The sequence below is a fragment of the Hemiscyllium ocellatum genome, unplaced genomic scaffold (assembly GCF_020745735.1).
Source record: "Hemiscyllium ocellatum isolate sHemOce1 unplaced genomic scaffold, sHemOce1.pat.X.cur. scaffold_875_pat_ctg1, whole genome shotgun sequence".
Lineage (NCBI taxonomy): Eukaryota > Metazoa > Chordata > Chondrichthyes > Orectolobiformes > Hemiscylliidae > Hemiscyllium > Hemiscyllium ocellatum.
In genome coordinates this window covers 70,118-88,339 of record NW_026869282.1, presented here as the reverse complement: position 1 = coordinate 88,339, position 18,222 = coordinate 70,118, and the positions used below count along the sequence as shown (strand labels likewise).

At 45.9% G+C, this 18,222-nt stretch overlaps 1 non-coding gene across 1 annotated transcript; it reads right to left on the bottom strand.

Annotated features, from left to right (window-relative positions):
- Nucleotides 1–7,121: 7,121 nt before the first annotated feature.
- On the bottom strand, nt 7,122–7,193 carry trnae-uuc (transfer RNA glutamic acid (anticodon UUC)). The gene has a single exon. It is a non-coding gene; the product is annotated as a tRNA-Glu (tRNA).
- Between the last annotated feature and the right edge of the window lie 11,029 nt (nt 7,194–18,222).

The following is an 18,222-nucleotide window of genomic DNA, read 5'->3' as shown; positions in this document are numbered from 1 at the left end:
TGGATGGGTTTTTGCATGGTTGGTGAATTAAGGATAGCTTTGACAATGCAGGGAAGAGGAACTGCGATGGTGGATTGATCAGCCATGATCTTAATGAATGGCAGAGTAGGCCTGACAGGACAAGTGGCCTACTCCTGCTTTTATTACTGTGGAACTATAACCCTGCATTTCCAATGGCTAACCCAGCTTCAGGATGACAAGGATTGTATCCTGAATATTGAGGGGATAGTCAAATGGGAAGCGAGGTAAAGGTCGAGGGTTGGCACAGCTAATCAAAGTATTGATCCCAGGGTAGTCTGGTGTCAGCTCAGATTTCAGGTCCTGATTTCTCTCTCCTCTGTTGATCTCCCTGTTCGCTAAGAATAAGATGTTAGTCTGTCAGCTCTGCTGGATTTCTGCTGAAGCTTTGACACCCATTTTACACCATTTGGAACAATAAAACATTGAAGTCAATCGAGACCCAACACACCATCTCAGCCTGTCAACCATCCAGATACAGTGTTGTCATGGCAGGGAATCAAACAAGAAAAACGAAACAAAATTAGAAATAAATAGATACTTGTGCTTAATGTTTGTTCACTAGTAAGTAAACCAGAATAGGGTTCTCCCACGTTACTTATAGTGCCCTATTTTGAGGAATTCTGTCCCTTACATCTACTATTAGTACCCAGCTATAAATTACAACAACATTTACAACCACAGAAATAAAGCATCTGTTATCTCAATGTCTGTGTGATATGCAGCACAGAAATAGACATTTTATTTCTGTCATGCGTTTGTGTGTACACACAAGTCCATGGCAATGAATTTGTGTTTGCAGCATTATATTTGCTGATTCATTCTATTTTGCTCCTAAAATGAACAATCTCCAGGTAGTCAATACATGTAGTATTATGTAAATTCAACTTTGAAAATAGAACCAGGCTGACTCAAGGTTAGGATAGACAGGCTCTGATCTTACACCTTTCATGCATTGTCTGAGCTGAAACAGAGTCGTAGAGATGTACAGCACAAAAACAGACCCTGCGATCCAACTTGTCCATGCTGACTAGATATCCCAACCTATCTCGTCCAACCTTCCCACACCCAGCCCATATCCCTCCAAACCTTTGCTATTCATATATTCCATCCAGATCCCTTTCAAAGGTTGCAATTGTACTAGCCTCCACCTCTTCCTCTTGCAGAACATTCCATACACGTACCACCCTCTTTGTGAAAAGGTTGCCCCTTAGGTCTCTTTTATATCTTTCCCCTCTCACCCTAAACCTATGCCTTCTAGTTCTGCCCTCCGGTTCGGGTGGATTAGTCAGAGGGTGAATGTAGAGGAATGGGCGTGGACTCGTTGGGCCGAAATGCTTGCTTCCACCCTATGGGGATTTGTTGAAGGGAAGAGATTTTCCCAACTGTGCAGGGCAGCGCAGGTCCTGCGGCGGCCGTCTGGAGCGGGCGTAATGCGGGTCAGTCTGACACCGACCGCAGCAGGCGCAGTGAGGGCCAGCCGGATGCCGTCCGACCGCAGCAGGCGCAGTGAGGGCAGCCGGACGCCGGCCGTCTGGAGTAGGTGCAGTGAGGGTCAGCCGGATGCTGCCGTCTGGAGTAGGCACAGTGAGGGTCAGCCGGATGCTGCCGTCCCTCCGGAGCAGGTCCGTCGGATGCCGGCCATCTGGACCAGGCGTAATGCGGGTCAGTCGCACGCCGGCGTCCGGAGCCGGCGCAGTGCGGGGGCTGTGTGTTGGCCTAGGTCTGATCTTGTGAATCATTATTAATGTCACAACGTGGAAGTGGCCCTGTCAGTTTCAGAGTGAAATTCTTTCCGTCTGGGTAACTCTTTATCCTGGGGGCGAGAGAGAGAAGGGAGGGACCTTTGTTCACTTGAGCAACTGGAGTGAATTCAGGGAGGGAGCAAACTCAGGTATGAATCTTAATTATCCGGGTGAGTGAAGATGGAAGTATAGGATGGGGTTGTTTTCCCTAGTGCGGCAGAGTCTGAGGGGTGACTCACTGAGTAGAATTGCTTGTTCGGAGTTTCTACTCCGACTGACAGTGATGACATTTATAATCTCTTTTTACAGAGTATTTGAAGATAGAAGTTTCAAATCAACAGATGAAGGACTTATGCCCAAAACATCAACTCTCCTGCTCCTCAGATGCTGCCTGACCTGATGTGCTTTTCCAGCACACTTCTCGACTCACTGTACAGCATCTGCAATCCTCGCTTTGACATCAATATCTGAAAGTCACTCAATCCATCAGACCTCAGCTATTTTCAACTTAGATTCTGTGAGAAGGAGCAAAGCTTTTTGGTTCCTGTTTCAATACATTTTCAGCATCAGTGGGACTGGATGAGAGACCCGACTGTTGAACTGCACTGAGTGTGGAGCCTGGAAGAGTGATACGGCCAGGAACGAGGAATTCACGGCGGGGAGGAGCTATACACGTGTTTGTGTGCAGCTGAAGCTTTGGCCATGGAGAATCCCGAGGAATCTCGCCCTGTGGAGAAACCGTGGAAGTGTGGCGACTGTGGAATAGGCTTCCGTGTCCCGTCTGCCCTGGAGATTCATCAGCGCAGTCGCACCAGGGAGAGGCCATTCTCCTGCACGGCCGCCACCCTGCTGAGGCACCAGCAGGTCCACACGAGGGAGAGGCCATTCTCCCGCCCCGAGTGCGGGAAGGGCTTTACCCAGGCCTCCTCCATGCTGACCCACCAGCGGGTCCACACAGGAGAGAGGCCCTTCAACTGTCCCGAGTGTGGGAAGGGATTCAGTCAAGTGGGCACCATGCGGGAGCACCATCTGCTCCACACCGGGGGGGAGGCCCTTCAGCTGCCCCGAGTGCTGGAAAGCTTTCAGTGATTCCTCTGCCCTGCTGAGGCATCAGCTGGTCCACACGGGGTAATGGCCTTTCAGTTGTCCCGAGTGTGGGAAGGCCTTCAGCGATTCCTCTAATCTTCAGACCCACCGGCGGGTTCACACGACATCTGCAATTCTTTCAGATTTTTATTGAGAGAGAGTTGGAAATTGTTTCGAGAGACCTAAAGAGAGGGGGGAGAAACAGAACAGACATGAACTGTTGATCTCCGTTGTTACTCATAACGTAAAATCATTGTAGTGCGATCACTTCCCTCAAGCATGAATAGAGGGCCTTGGTGACACGTGAGTTTGTGGCGTAACGGTAGTACGTCTGACTCCCGATTAGAAGGTTGCATGTTCAAATCGTGTCAGGCTCACAAACAATCAGCTTCTTACCTTTCAAATCAAGGAAGGATTACATTCACTTCATGTGGAAACTTTCGATCACACGTGAAGCTTTGCTGTCAGTTTGATTTGTGAACACTGTGTCAGGGAGGTGGTGTACCCAGTGTTTGGGTAAATGCTCAGCTCTCCCCAATGTGAGAATGAAAACACCAGCTATTCATCACTCGATTTAAACACAATGCCGCTTCCCTCTGCTGGTGACTGCGTGGTGTGAATAACATTATACCGATATTTTTACAACATAATCAAGAGATTACCAGTTTTGTGTTTCAATCTATCAGGGGTTTCCAGCTCCTCCTGTCATAGCAGAGTGACAGCGAGTTAATATATGTTATTTGTTAACTTCCATGGAGCAGTTTCTCATCGGCCCTTTCGTTTCTTGGTCCAGAAAGAGTTATTGCTGACTCATGAAGCTATCAAAGTTCTGGAGTTTACAGGACCACACCACATTCCTCTCTGCCTCCGCCAGGAATAACGATTGCTCCTGAGACACTCGCATTTCCTGACATTCCTTGGTATCCCCAAATACAATCCATATGTCAGGAAATCACTGGTGCTGCCCTGACATCAGATAGTCGCTGTTGGAACAGAGGAATTATGGGGAGAAAATGAAGAAATCCGAAGTGCAAAGAGACTTGGGAGTTCAAGTCCAGTGTTTTCTCAGTGTAAACTTGCAGGTTGAGATGCACTTTCGCCTGCAACTGCCGAATGTGTGACACCAGCCCATTTACCTATTCCCTCCTCGCTATCTAAGGGGCCAAACTTACCTTCCAGGTGAAGTGGCACTTTACCTGCACTACCCACAACTCAGTGTACTGCATTTACTGCTCACAATATAGGCTCATCTCCATTGGGGAAAACGAAGCATAAACTGGGTGACTGCTTCGCAGAACATCTACGTTCTGCCTGCAAAAAAGACCCTGAGCTTCCAGTTGCCTGCCAATACCACACCCCATCCTATTCCCTGGCCAACATCTCTGTCTCAGGTTTGCTGTGTTGTCCCAGCGAAGCTCAGCACCAGCAGAACGAAGAGCACCGAATATTCCACTTGGAGACCATACATCCCTCCGGTCCCAATATCGAATTCAATAATTCTAGGGCCTGAACGAGACTCTTTTCACTGTCCCGCGTCAGTAAAAGTCCCTGAGAACATCAGAGACACGTCGCAGCGCTGTCAGAGGAGGGGAAGCTGAAATGGAACCACACGCTGCTCATGGGCACATTTCACTATCCCCAACTCACCGCCGCAACTCTTGGGAGAGGAAAGGGAACAAACACCAAAACGCAGTCTCCGTTTTGTGAATCTTCAGAAAATAAGAAACTTATTCATCCCTTCGGATTTTCTATCCTTGGCTGACAGGAATAGGTTTGTCACTCTTTTAGGAGAACATTGCAAGTGGATGCTTTGCAGAAAAGCACCACAATACAATCTGACAGTGACACCTGGTTAATCAGGACCTGGATGTTTTCGATCTTTGAATGTGATGTGCTCCAGAACATTGTTGTTCACAGTTTATATTACTTTTCTTCCCAGTCCCCTGTATCACTTGCTGAAAATGTTTAATCTGCGTCTTGTAATCCTTTCACTGTCTGCTAATGAGAACAGCATTTCTTTGCTTTACCTAAATTACTTTGATCTTGCATACGTCAAGCCTCAAGCTAATTTCACTGGAAACCTCCTCCAGTTCAAAAGCCACCTGATAATGATAGCTCTGTTTTCTGTCACGTAACAAATTTCAGATCGATGTTGTTATTATCGCTTTTACTACTTCAGGTCCCGATTTCGCTCACAGGGCTAGAACAGAACAGTTATAAAATACATTTACCAATCTACGTTCATCCTATCGATTGTATTCACATCATCAACACTTCTCATCAAAATAACTCCAGAGACTTTCATCACAATTTTCTGTGAACATTTCTACTTTAGCTTTCCTGAAAGAACCCCAAATTTCTTTATGTGTTTTCTTATTTTCGGCCTTAATTATTAATCTCTCTTTACATGGAAATGGATCTTTCCCACCCGCTCTACCTCTCATCAATGTGTGCAGTTCAGTTCAGTTTTCCATTAGCCTCCGCTGTTCTGATCAAATCCAGGAGAACAGGAAGCATTGGGGTTATGGTGCAGACATGACAAGCCCAATACTCACCTTTCCTGTTGGACCCATTCCATGAGAAATATTAGACCACAACTTGGGGTCTCTGGTTGTGGCTGAAAAACGTTGCTGCCTTAGACATCCTTTGAGATTCCCCCGACCAGGTTGGAATCCTGCTGAATTTGTTTACTTCGCTGGCGATTTTCAATGACTTCCTGTTGGCTGCATCATCGCTCAAACTTCACAAAACTCTTCTCAATAAAGCCATGTTTTCTCACATCAGGGAATTTATTGCCATGCAGGAAACTCGAGTTCTGAACAAAAAACATAGCACACCCAAAACGTCAGCTCCGTTTACCTTTCCACAGATGCTGCTCGACCCGTTTGCTTTCTGTAGTATTCGCTGTGTTTGTTCTACACAAATGCTGAATTCCATTAAAGAATCTCAAACCCTGTACTCTGGTAACTGACCCTGGTCAGTGGCAATAGGTTCTTCTGTCCATTCCCACCACTTCTTCTCCCATCATTGCCAACAGCCCCTGGATATCTCCAGTTAAACTTCTTCGCTGCAAAGAGAACATTCCCAAACTTGGGAATGTCTCCACAAAGTGGAAATGCCTCATCCATGAACATGATGCAAGTGTTACATGAGGGAAGAGATGTTGGCAAAAAGTTGTCAGTTAGCAGATGTTAAAATGTTCAGGAAATGAAACAGAAATCCCAGTCTCCAGCTTTGTGAATCTTGAGAAACTCTTTGCGAAGTGGAATTAGAGGAGAATGAAAGATGAACTGTCCGACTGAGCAGAGACAGTCCAGACATCATCCCCTTGTTTAAGACACCGGGAGATTGACTCTATAATTCTCGGGACATGAACTGAACAGAAACATTGAAAAAATTCTCGTTCATGCACATCAGGAAAACAAACCCCTTCTTGGCTCCAGATCAATGTGAAAAGTCAGGAACAGGCAAAACACTGAAAGGCACGATGGGCGATGGCCCCGGTGTTGGAGGGCTAATTCCTCGTGACATGGATGTGCCTGCCGATGGTGGGATCAGATTGTCCACCCAACCCACCCCCCGCCCACACCCCCACACCTCCCCCCCCCCCGTCTTCACAATGAAGGGCGTAGGATTTATTATACAAAAGTAGAGGGCAATGATAATTCTGGGCACGGGAGGCTGAATTATGAATGAAAACAGCCTCCTCTAAGAGATTGTGCAAGCGGCAGTAAGAAGACTTTCACCAGTACATAAATCAATGTAATGTTTTGAAACCAAATGCTCGCGATGCGATCTCTGCAACATTGGGGAGACTGGAGAGTCAAGTCACATCTCCGGGACTCACCTGCGCGCCTTTATTGGAAAAAAGCACGGACCGGACCCGGAAGCTGGTGTAGCGCAAGCTTACCTGGGTAGGTTTTTTTTCCGATAAAGGCGCGCAGGAGAGTCCCAGAGATGTGACTTGACTCTCCAGTCTTCCCAATGTGATAGAGATCGCTTCGGGAGCAATGGATACAAAAATATTAAATTTAAACTGTTAAACAAACATAACCGCGTCTATAAACAGACATTGCCAAAAAGCACTGACCTGCTCCGCTGAGAGAGTGAGGATTGTTCACTCTTTTGTAGCTGCAGAAGCAATCATCCCAACACATGCAAACAAATCTGCATCAGGATGCTATTTCAACGAGCTACTTCACATTGCAGTGCCCAGGAATAACGAAGATCAAGAAACAACTGTACAGCGCATTAAGACCCGTTGAAAACTGCTTCCCTGACCGGGAATCGAACCCGGGCCGCGGCGGTGAAAGCGCCAAATCCTAACCACTAGACCACCAGGGAGACGGAAATCCGTTCTTGTAGCTGTGCTGAAAATTGCCTCGCTGCCTGGGAATCGAATCCGGGCTGCGGCAGGAAGAAGACTTTATCCGATCTCGAGAACATTGGGGAGACTGGAGAGTCAAGTCACATCTTCGGGACTCACCTGCGCGCCTTTATTGAAAAAAAGTGCGGACCGGACCCAGAAGCTGGTGGAGCGCAAGCTTACCTGGGTAGGTTTTTTTTCCGATAAAGGCGCGCAGGAGAGGATCCCGAGGAACTACAGTGATAGTGCCTCCCACCCGCCCTCCTCCTCTAACCTTATAATAAGACCCATTGTGGTAAGCAGGTCAGTGCTGCATTTTGCTTGTTCTATTCTTCAGACCTAGTTTTTCTTAAAAGTTACTTTTAGAGGGATGGCAGTGAAGACAGTGCAATGTTCCTCTTGCAACATGTTTGAGGGGAGGGATGCCATGGTCGTCCCTGATGATTACACTTGCCGTAAGTGCACCCATCTCCAGCTCCTCCAAGAGCATGTTCGCGAACTGGAGCTGGAGTTGGATGAATTTAGAATCATTCGGGAGGCAGAGGGGGTCATAGATCGGTGCTTTAGGAAAGTAGCAACTCCAAAGATTGCAGACAGATGGGTGACAGTGAGGGTCTTGGAGAAAGCAGCCAATGCAGAGACCTCCTGCGGTCGTTCCCCTCAAGAACAAGTATACCATTTTGGATACTTGTTGGTACGACGACTTACCGGGGTAAGCAGTGGGGTTCAGGGCTCTGGCACGGAGCCTGTTCCTGTTGCTCAGAAGGGAAGGTTGGAGAAGAGCAGAGCAAGAGTTATTGGGGACTCGATAGTTTGGGGCACAGATAGCCGGTTTCGTGGGGGCGAGAGAGACTCACTTTTGGTATGTTGCCTCCCAGGTGCAAGGGTAAGTGACGTTTCTGATCGTGTTTTCCGGTTCCTTAAGGGGGTGGGGGAGCAGCCCGAAGTCGTGGTCCACATTGGCAGCAACGACATAGGTAGGAAGAAGCATGAGGATGTTAGGCAGGCTTTCAGGGAGCTAGGTTGGAAGCGCAGTGTTCGAACAAACAGAGTTGTTGTCTCCGGTTTGTTACCCGTGCCACGTGATAGAGAGTTGAGGAATAGTGAGAGAGAACAGTTAAATGCGTGGCTACAGGGTTGGTGCAGGAGGGAGGGATTCCAGTATCTGGATAACTGGGGTTCTTTCTGGGGAAGGTGGTATCTGTATAAACAGGATGGTCTCCACCTGAGCCTGAGGTGCACCACCATCCTTTGGGGGAGGTTTGCTAGTGCTCTTTGGGAGGGTTTAAACTAACTCTGCAGGGACATGTAGACTGCAGCTTTAGGGTGCAGGACCTTGAGTGTAGGGAGGTTAGGAACATGGCATCAATCTCGAAGGAGGTTGCCTCTAAACAGGAAGGTGGCTTGAAGTGTATATACGTCAATGTGAGAAGTATACGAAATAAGGAAGGTGAACTTGCAATGTGGGTTGGTACCTGGGATTTCGATGTTGTGGCTATCACGGAGACATGGGTAGAACAGGGACAGGATTGGCTGTTGCAGGTTCCAGTTTTTAAATGTTTTAGTAGGGTCAGAGGTGGGGGTAAAAGAGGGTGTGTGTGGCATTGCTTGTAAAGGATAGTATTACAGCGGTGGAAAGGACGATGAATGAAGACTCGCCATTTGAGGTAGTTTGGGCTGAGGTTGGAAATAGGAAAGGTGAGGAGTTTTCTACAGGCCTAATAGTCCTAGAGACGTAGAAGAAAGGATTGCCGAGGTGATTCAGGAGAAGAGTGTAAGTAATAGGGTGGTTGTTATGGGGGTCTTTAACTTTCCAGATATTGACTGGGAAAGCTATAGCTCTAGTACGTTAGATGACACAATATGTTGACAGGCCAACAAGAGGTGAGGCCGTACTAGATTTGGTTCTGGGTAACGAACCAGGCCAGGTGTTAGAATTGGAGGTAGGTGAGCACTTTGGGGACAGTGACCACAATTCTGTGACTTTTACTCTGGTGATGAAGAGGGATAAGTGTGCACTGTAGGGCAAGATTTATAGCTGGGGACTGGGAAATTATGATGCGGTGAGGCATGACTTAGGATGCGTGGCTTGGAAAAGTAGGCTTCAATGGAAGGGTGCAATCGATATGTGGAGCTTGTTCAAGGAGCAACTATTGAGTGTCCTTGATAAGTATGTACCTGTCAGGCAGGGAGGAAAGGGTCATGTGAGTGAGCCATGGTTTAATAATGAATTGGAATCCCTTGTTAAAGTGAAGAGGGCGGCCTATGTAAAGATGAGGCATGAAATTCAATTGGGGCGATTGAGAGTTATAAGTTAGCCAGGGAGGATCTAAAGAGAGAGTTAAGAGCAGCAAGGAGGGGACACGAAAAGTAATTGGTTGGTAGGATTAGGGAAAACCCAAAGGCTTTCTATAGGTATGTCAGGAATAAAAGAATGACTCGGGTAGGAATAGGTCCAGTCAAGGATAGTAGTGGGAAGTTGCGCATGGAGGCCGAAGAGATTGGGGAGACACTGAATGAATACTTTTCATCAGAATTCACTCAGGAACAGGACATTGTTGCCGATATGAATATTGAAAATTGATGGCTTTGAAGTATGTAGGGAAGAGGTATTGGAATTTCTGGAAAGGGTGAAAATAGATAAGTCCCCTGGGCCTGATGGCATTAATACTAGGATTCTCTGGGAAGCAAGGGAGGAGATTGCAGAGCCATTGGCCTTGATTTTTATGACCTCGTTGTCTACAGGAATAGTGCCAGAAGACTGGAGGATAGCAAATGTGGTTTCCTTGTTCAAGGAGCAGAGTAGGGATAACCCTAGTAAGTATAAGCCGGTGAGTCTCACTTCTTTTGTGGGCAAAGTCTTAGAGAAAATTGTAAGGGATAGGATTTATGAACATCTGGATAAGAATAATGTGATCAAGGATACTCAGCATGGTTTTGTGAACTACGAAGAGCAGAAGAGAAAGATGTATATAGTGTATTTAAGGAGAACAGGTACCTAATAAACCCAGTCCGCTGATTTCTCAATTATGCTTCCAAGTTGACTTCAAAAATTCGGTTTGTCCTTCCCTTTTTTTCCTATTTTATTTTGCGAGTTTTAAAAACTTTCACAATCCTCTAACTTGAGTATAGGAGTTGGGAAGTTTCGTTGTGGCTGGACAGGACACTGGAATATTGTGGAATACATTTGGAATATTGTGTGCAATTCTGGTCTCACTCCTATCAGAAGGATATTGTGAAATTTGAAACGGTTCTGAAGCACCAATGAGTCCACAGTGAGGAGAGGCCCTTCTGCTGCCCCGAGTGCGGGAAGGCCTTTAGTGATTCCTCTGCCATGCGGACGCACTGGTTGATCCACACCTGGGACAACTGTTCTCAAGCCCTGAGTGCGAGATGGCCTTTAGCAGTTCTTCCCACCTGCTGAGACGCCAGTGGGTCCACACCGAGGAGAGGCCGTTCTTCTGCCCCGAGTGCATGAAGGGCTTTGCTCTTTCTTCTGACCTGCTGGCCCACTCGTGGGTCCACATGGGGGAGAGGTTGTTCAGTTGCTCTAAGTGCAGGAAGGCCTTCATCAAACCTCAGACCTGCATGTCTTTGGACAGGACCACCCAGAGAAAACCCACGCAGACACTGGGAGAATGTGCAAACTCCTCACAGACAGTCACTCAAGGCTGGAATCAAACCTGGATCTGCGGCACAGTGAGGCTGCGGTGGTAACCACTGAGCCACTACCTATTGCAACCCGAAGTAGGCAAGCAGGAGGTCGGGAGAATACAGCAAGCCAGGCAGCACCAGGATGTGGAGTAGTCAGCATTTTGGGTATTAACGCTTCTTCAGGGCTTAAACGTTGACTTCTCTATGAGAAACGATTTACGAAATGTTGCTGGGGGTTGGAGGGTTTGAGCTACAGGGAGAGTCTGAATAGGCTGGGGCTGTTTTCAGTGGAGCATTGGAAGTAGAGGAGTGACCTAATAGAGGTTACAAATTCATGAGAGGGATGGACAGGGTAAAAGACAAGGTATTTTCCCTGGGATGGAGGAGTCCAGAACTAGAGGGCATAGGTTAGGGTGAGAGGCGAAATATGTTAAAGGGTCAACTTCTTCATGCAGAGGGTGGTACATACATGAAATGAGCTGCCAGAGTATATGGGTCAGGTGCTGTCAAATGGGACTAGATTAATTTAGGTTATCAGGTCAGCATGGAAAAGTTGGACTGAAGGGTCTGTTTCCATGTTGTATGTGTCTCTGACTACTGGTCCCGATGTAAGTTTAAAAGAGAGTCCAAGTAACTTTGAATACTTCAATCTTGTTGAACTCACCTCCTCAAATATTTCAAATGACTCCCTCCGAGCGATACTGTTTAAACATGCTGAGTTGGACAAAATATCCTATCAAGTTCAACACAAACCCAGAGTTGAAGATGTCAGAAATCACACGATACCGAGGGGACCAAAACTGATCACAATATTCCAGGTGCAGCCTCATCAACGTTCTGTATAACTACACTATATCTTGCCAACATCTATACTCAATTCCCTAACTGATGAAGATTAGTGTGCCTAAACCTTTCTTCACTGCCTTGTGCAGCGATGTTATCAGAGATATAGGATCGACTTTAAACTGATCCACAATCCTGCGACTGGGAGCACTGAAGCAGAGTAGTGCAGTATGAGTGTGCTGGGCGCATAACCGAGGGGTCAAGACCATGTGATGCTATTGCTCAATGTCTCCATAAGCTGCTTTCCTTGGCAAAGGTGCTCTGTTCTGTATCTTGCCTTTGCATCTGCTTCCCAAAGCTTCTTCAGTAGAGCAGTGGCTGCTAGAGCCCAGGAGCTCAACAACCCCCCGGAGCTGGAGAAAACTCCGAGTTCCAAAAGGGGGGCTGGATTTGCTCAAGGCTTGTATCTATTAACTTATTTAAATGGTACCTACTGTATGGGGCTTTGGTTCACATTAAAACCGGAGGGTCATGTCAGAGTGTTTGTTTATATTTAGCAGTGGTAGTTCGTAAAATACACTCCCTGGAGGAGCACCTTCTGTGATGCTGCATTTCTTGCTTTCTGCACTTCCCCATTTATTATCTCCCATCTTGATTGTATATTTTTTTGGTCAAATTTGATTTCATATTTATCAGGCTTGGTATTCACTGTGTGCTACTAATTTGTTTGTTCGAATATTGTCAGTCAAAATTAATGTTGTAATTTCATTTCTGATGTCAGAGTTTGACATTGAATGTGCAGGTGTGAATACCAGTAAGTTGTGAAAATAAATCAAAAACTTGTGGTTTTACAGCAAAAAGAGCAGTTCACCGCTATCAATGGCATTTTCTCATTTCAAGGGGATGAGTTGAGCCTGACCAACAAACCGTTTCAAACAGTCACCCAATTTTATTAATATTTTCGTTATCTTCATTAAAGATAATAACTCCAGCATGCTAAAATTTATACAATTTGTTTATAAAATTTATTTATATGTCCATTGCTCTGCCACATTGGGGAGACTGGATGCCAACTTGCAGAACATTTCAGGAAACAGCTCTCGGACTCCAAACCTAAACGACCCCACCGCCCTGTGGCTGAATACTTTAACTTCCCCTCCCAATCCGTCAAGGGCATGCAAGTCCTGTGCCGCATCCCCCTGCAAGCTCTAGCTACCTGACGCTTGTAGGAAGAACACTTCATCTTTCGCCTTGGGACCCAGCAACTACATGGGATCAATATCGATCTCACCAGTTTCCATATTTCTCCTCACTCTCACTCCCACACCACGCGCCTTGTCCCAGATCCAACCTTCCAACTCGGCATTGGTCTCTTGAGCTGTCCTATATTTTCATCTTGCTTCCCACCTATTCGCTCCACCCTCCTGTCTTACCTCTCACGATAAATCAGCACCTCCATCGACCTATTTCATTCACAGCTACCTCCCCTCCATCCCCATCCCCTTCCCAATTATCTCTCAGCCCCGTTGGACCAACCTTCATTCCTGATGAAGAACTTATGCTCTGAACCAAGACTGTGGTGAAGGAACATCCTTAATAAGAAAGAGTTCCCAATTCAGATTTATTCCCCATTTGTTCCCCCGTTCTTCGAGAATTAAGAAATGTATTTTTCTTCCACTAGAAAGTGATCTTACACTTTGCGGTGTCTGAAGTGTTATACCACTCCACTTTGTTGCCCACCTTTTAAGAATCCTTTCAACCTGTTTTTCAGACAATGGTGGCGGTGACCAAAAGCAATCATTTCACTCCTCTTCAATGCCCCATTTCTCCTCCTATGAACCACTTTTACAAGTTGTCTGAGTGTACTTGGTTTTCAAAATGTAATTTGGCCGTTGAAGTAAACAGGGTTAGTCTTTATCGATCGCTAGCTTTGTTTGCACCAACTGTAATTATCCACCAATTTGCTGGTTTTTTTTGTTCCAGCAGAGCTGGAAACAATGATCTATATTTATTTTGCACTCAGGTGTGAAAACTCATCCCAAGAATCGTCATATTATTATAGTTGATTGATGCTATAACAGGAGGAATTGTGTGGCAGTTTCAGACTAAACTCTTGGCTGGAAAGAATGTAGATTGATGATGAAAGTCAAAAAGCAGAATCTCTGGCCACAATCTATCAGTCTGGCTTGATTAATTGGTGGCTCTTCAAAAGCACTTCCAAGCCATCACCTCAACCACCAAGAGCAGGTAAGTGTGAACACAGCATTCCAACTGTGAAATATATCGCATTGCTTCTTTGTTATTGATCAACAACCTGGAACTCGCTCCTGAACATTATTGCAGACCAAATTATGTGAAGCAATTTAAGTGGCAGCTCAGCGCCACATTTTCAAGGACAGTTTGGGAAGGGTTATTGGCAGAGCCAATGATATTCACATCTCATGAAATAATAAGCAAAGAGGCATGGATAGAGGATTGGCTAACCAATGATACAATTGGGATAAGGGGCATGTTCAGGATAGCAAATTGTAATCAGTAGTTTGCCACAGGGATCAGTGCTGGGGCCAAAATTATTTACAATATGTATTATTTACAATTATTTACTTGGATAAGTGAAGTGAATGCACTGTTGCCAAGATTGCAGAAAAGATGGTTGATAGGAAGGCAGGTGGTGAGAAGACATGAAATATCTGCAGAGGTATATAGACAGGTTAAGCAAATGGCAAATGGAATAGAATTTGGGGAAATGAGGTTGTGCACTTTGCCAGGACGAACAGTGCTGAATGTTAAATGGAGAAAGCTGTTGAGGGGTTTGGAAGCCCATACCCATGCATCTCTTCATCCAAATTCAGTGAGTAATAGGGAAGGCAAATGGGAGGTTGACCTTTAAATAGAGTATAAATGTCGGGAGGTTATAGTGAACCTCTATCAGGCAACAGTCAGGCCAAAACTGAACACTGGGTGGGTCCTTTACCCAAGGAAAGATATACTGACTTTGGTGGCAGTCCAGAGAAGTTTGACCAGGATGAAAAGAATATCATATGAAGAGAAGTGAATTGGTTGGGCCTATACTTATTAGAAGTGAGAAGATTTAGAGGTAACCTTATTTTCACATAAGCGCTTCTGAGGAGACTTGACAGGCTTGATGTGGAAAAGTTTACCTTTGTGGGTGAGTCTAGCACCAGAGGGAATAACCTGCAAATGAGAGATTGCATGTTGAAGACAGATAGGAATTTTTACTGGGGACTGTAAATCTGTGGACCATGTTACTACAGGGGGTTGTTGAGCTTGGGTCGTTAAGTACATCCAAGGCTGTCAGTTTTTGTTTAACTAGTGAGGGAATCGAGGATTATGTGGAAATAGCAAGAAAGTGGAGTTGATCTTTACCAGAGCTAACGTGATCTGAATAAATGGCAGAATTGATTCAATGAGCTGAATTGAATAGTTAATAATAAAGGGGCCAGTACATCCTTCCTGATATATGGGACCCAAAATTGCGTTCAATACTCCAAATGCGGCTTGACCGGAGCCTTACAGAGCCTCAGAAGTATATCCCTGCCTTTATATTCAAGTCTGATCAAAATAAATGCCATCATTGCATTTGCCTCCCCAACTAGTGATTCAACCTTCAAGTTTACCTTGAGAGAATCCTGGAATAGAACTCCATCGTCTCTTTGCACATCTGATTTCTGAATTTTCTCCCCATAATCCTTCTGTTCCAGAGTAGCAGCAGAGATTTTCTGACAAACCGATTTTATTCAGGGATACCAAGGTGTCTCTGGAATTTCCAATATCTCAGAAGGAATAGTTATTCCTGGACAATGCAGAGAGGAATATGGTGTGGTCCTGTAAACTCCAGAACTTTCCAAACTACCTGGGTCAGCAATAACTCTTTCTGGACCAAGAAACAAAAGGGCCACTGAGAAACTGCAAAATCATAAGCCCTCAGAAGCAGAAATTAGGCAATTCAGCCCATTGAGTCTGCTCCACCATATAATCATTCTTAAGTATCAAGGGTTACGGGGAGAATGGGGATGAGAAAGTTATCAGCCAGGATTGAATGGTGGAGCAGATTCAATGGGCTGAATGGCCTAAATTCTGCCAGTTAACTATCCCTGGGAAGAAGGATGTATAACAACAAGCTGTTTCCTGGGACAGATGAGATAAGTTTTTAATAAACTCGTGACAAAAGGACAAGTTAGTCTGTCTGTGGAAGGATGGCCTTGACACCAAGAGGTTAATTGCAGGACAGGCTGTTTCAAACAGACAGCTAAACCTCAAGGCTAAGAAGGTATGCTACACACTGGAGGTCTCTAGCAATGTGGGGAGATGGTGTTAGGATCTAAAGAAACATCACACCACAGATTTCAAAGTGAGGAATCTCCACCAGAATTTAAACCCAGAAAGATGCAGCAGCAGTACTTGGAAGAACAACACTGCAGTGAATCCCTGAACACTTCCAGAGACAGATATTGTCGGTGGAAAGTCAGTTAAATTCTGCCATCAATTGGGTGATACCCAAGTTGGGACTGAGGTTGAACTTGGTGACTTGGTGGGGGGGGGGGGGGGGTTATTTTTAGTTGCTACATACAATAAAGTGTAAATCATTGTTTCAGCAGTTGATTCTCTGCGCAGTTTCTGAGTCAGGAGCCAAATTAAGGCAATTCACCCACAGCCACAGTGAGGCTAGGATTAATATTGACTCCATTGCATTCAGCAGGACATCACAGCAGCATTCAAGATCTCAAACAGAAACACCCAGAGGAACATGTTGCCCTACATTAGGTAAAATTAGCCTGAAAAGTGGTGTAACCTGTTCTAGTGATAAAAATAAATCCCCAACACTTTAAAATCAATTATCAGCAATTTTTTTTATCCAATCGTTACAGTTAAAAAATAAACACAACTATTAACAAACTGGTTATAGGCCAGGAGCGGCCAGGTGGCATTAGTTTAGTTGGGGATCATGGACTGGTTGGTCTGAAGGGTATGTTTCTGGCCTACATGACTCCATAGCACTGGATGAATGGAGATCCATCCCAAAGATGATAAAGGTTTCGAGCACCACTTTACGCAAATATGTGGACCCCCCTCCTGAGGGCAGTAGGGCACTGAGGTTCAGTAGTTCAGACAGTCAGCCAGCAACATCTCTCTGGGAGACTTCTCTCAAGAAAAGAAGCGGTTTCCTGTCACATCAGTTAGATTATCCAGTTTGGAGCAGGTCCGATATGTCCAACAAAATAGGTAGACAGGGCAGTGAAGAAGGCTTAAGCCTCACTGGCCTTCATCAGTCAGGGCATTGAGTATAGAAGTTGACAAGTTATGTTGCAGTTAATCAGGATATTGGTGAGGCCACACTTGGAGTATTGTGATTCGTTTTGATCACCTTGCGAAACAAAGATGTTATTAAACTTGAAAAGAGTGCAGAAGACATTTACAAGAAACCAGGACTCAAGGTCTGAGTAATAAGGAGAGGTTGGACAAGCTAAGACGTTTTTATTTCGAGCATAAGAGCCTCGTGGGCGGGGTGGGGGGGTGTTGGGGCGGGCTTATAGATGTGAAGAGATCCTGAGAGGCATGGAGAGGGTGAATGCACTCAATCTTATTTCCCAGGATTGGGGAATTTCGAATATCAACATGCATTGAGAATCCCCATGAATACACGCAGCCTGCGTGGGAGTGCTCAAGGGCTCTAATTGCAGAGAGAACTTTAATTCTTTGGCGAAATGTGGACTAGTGTTCTCGCTGTAGACGAGCCTTTCATTGGATTGTTGAATCTGGCGGGTAACAACGACCCCTGCCCCGTGGAAACTCTATGGAAGCAAATTGATTTCCTCAAACTGACTGGAGTGTCACCAGGATTGGGCAGAAGCCAATCGGTTGCCGAGTGCTGGAGAGGGGATTCCTTGCAGCGCCAGGGACCTGGGTTTGAACCCACCCTCATGGTGACAGTGTGGATTTTGCCCTTTCCTACCCCTCCCCCACTCCCTGTCTACGTGGGTTTCCTCTGGGCGCTTGGTTTTCCTCACATGTTCCAAAAATGTGCAGGCTAGAATGGATTGGGCGTTCGAAATTCAGGGATAAGCTGTGGGGGTTATCGGGTGGGTCGGGGGTGGGGTATGTTCTTCCGAGTGTCAGTATGGACTTGGTGGGCCAAACGGCCTGTATCCACAGTGATTCCCCCAACGTGTCTCCAGCCTGGCTTCCAGCTCCATCTCTCTGTGCCGAAGGTCCTCCAGTGTGTGTTTTCCCTAGTTTCCAGCACCCAGAACGTCCCACCTTCTGCAAATCGAAAGACAAGTCCCACCCTGCCCTCTCCCATGTGTGTTGTGTAACTGCTTAATCACTTTTAGTGGCCCAGCAAAGGCTAATAGCCAATTTGGCAAACCAGGAGGATGGCCTCAACCGCGACCTTGGGTTCATGTCACATGACAGGTAACCCCACTTCACTGTTATGCTCTCTCTCTCTCTCTCTCACTCACACACACACACACTTACACACTCACACGCTCGTGCAGAGCCTTTCCGGAAGACATGCTCTCTCTCAGACACACAATAATATGTCCCTCC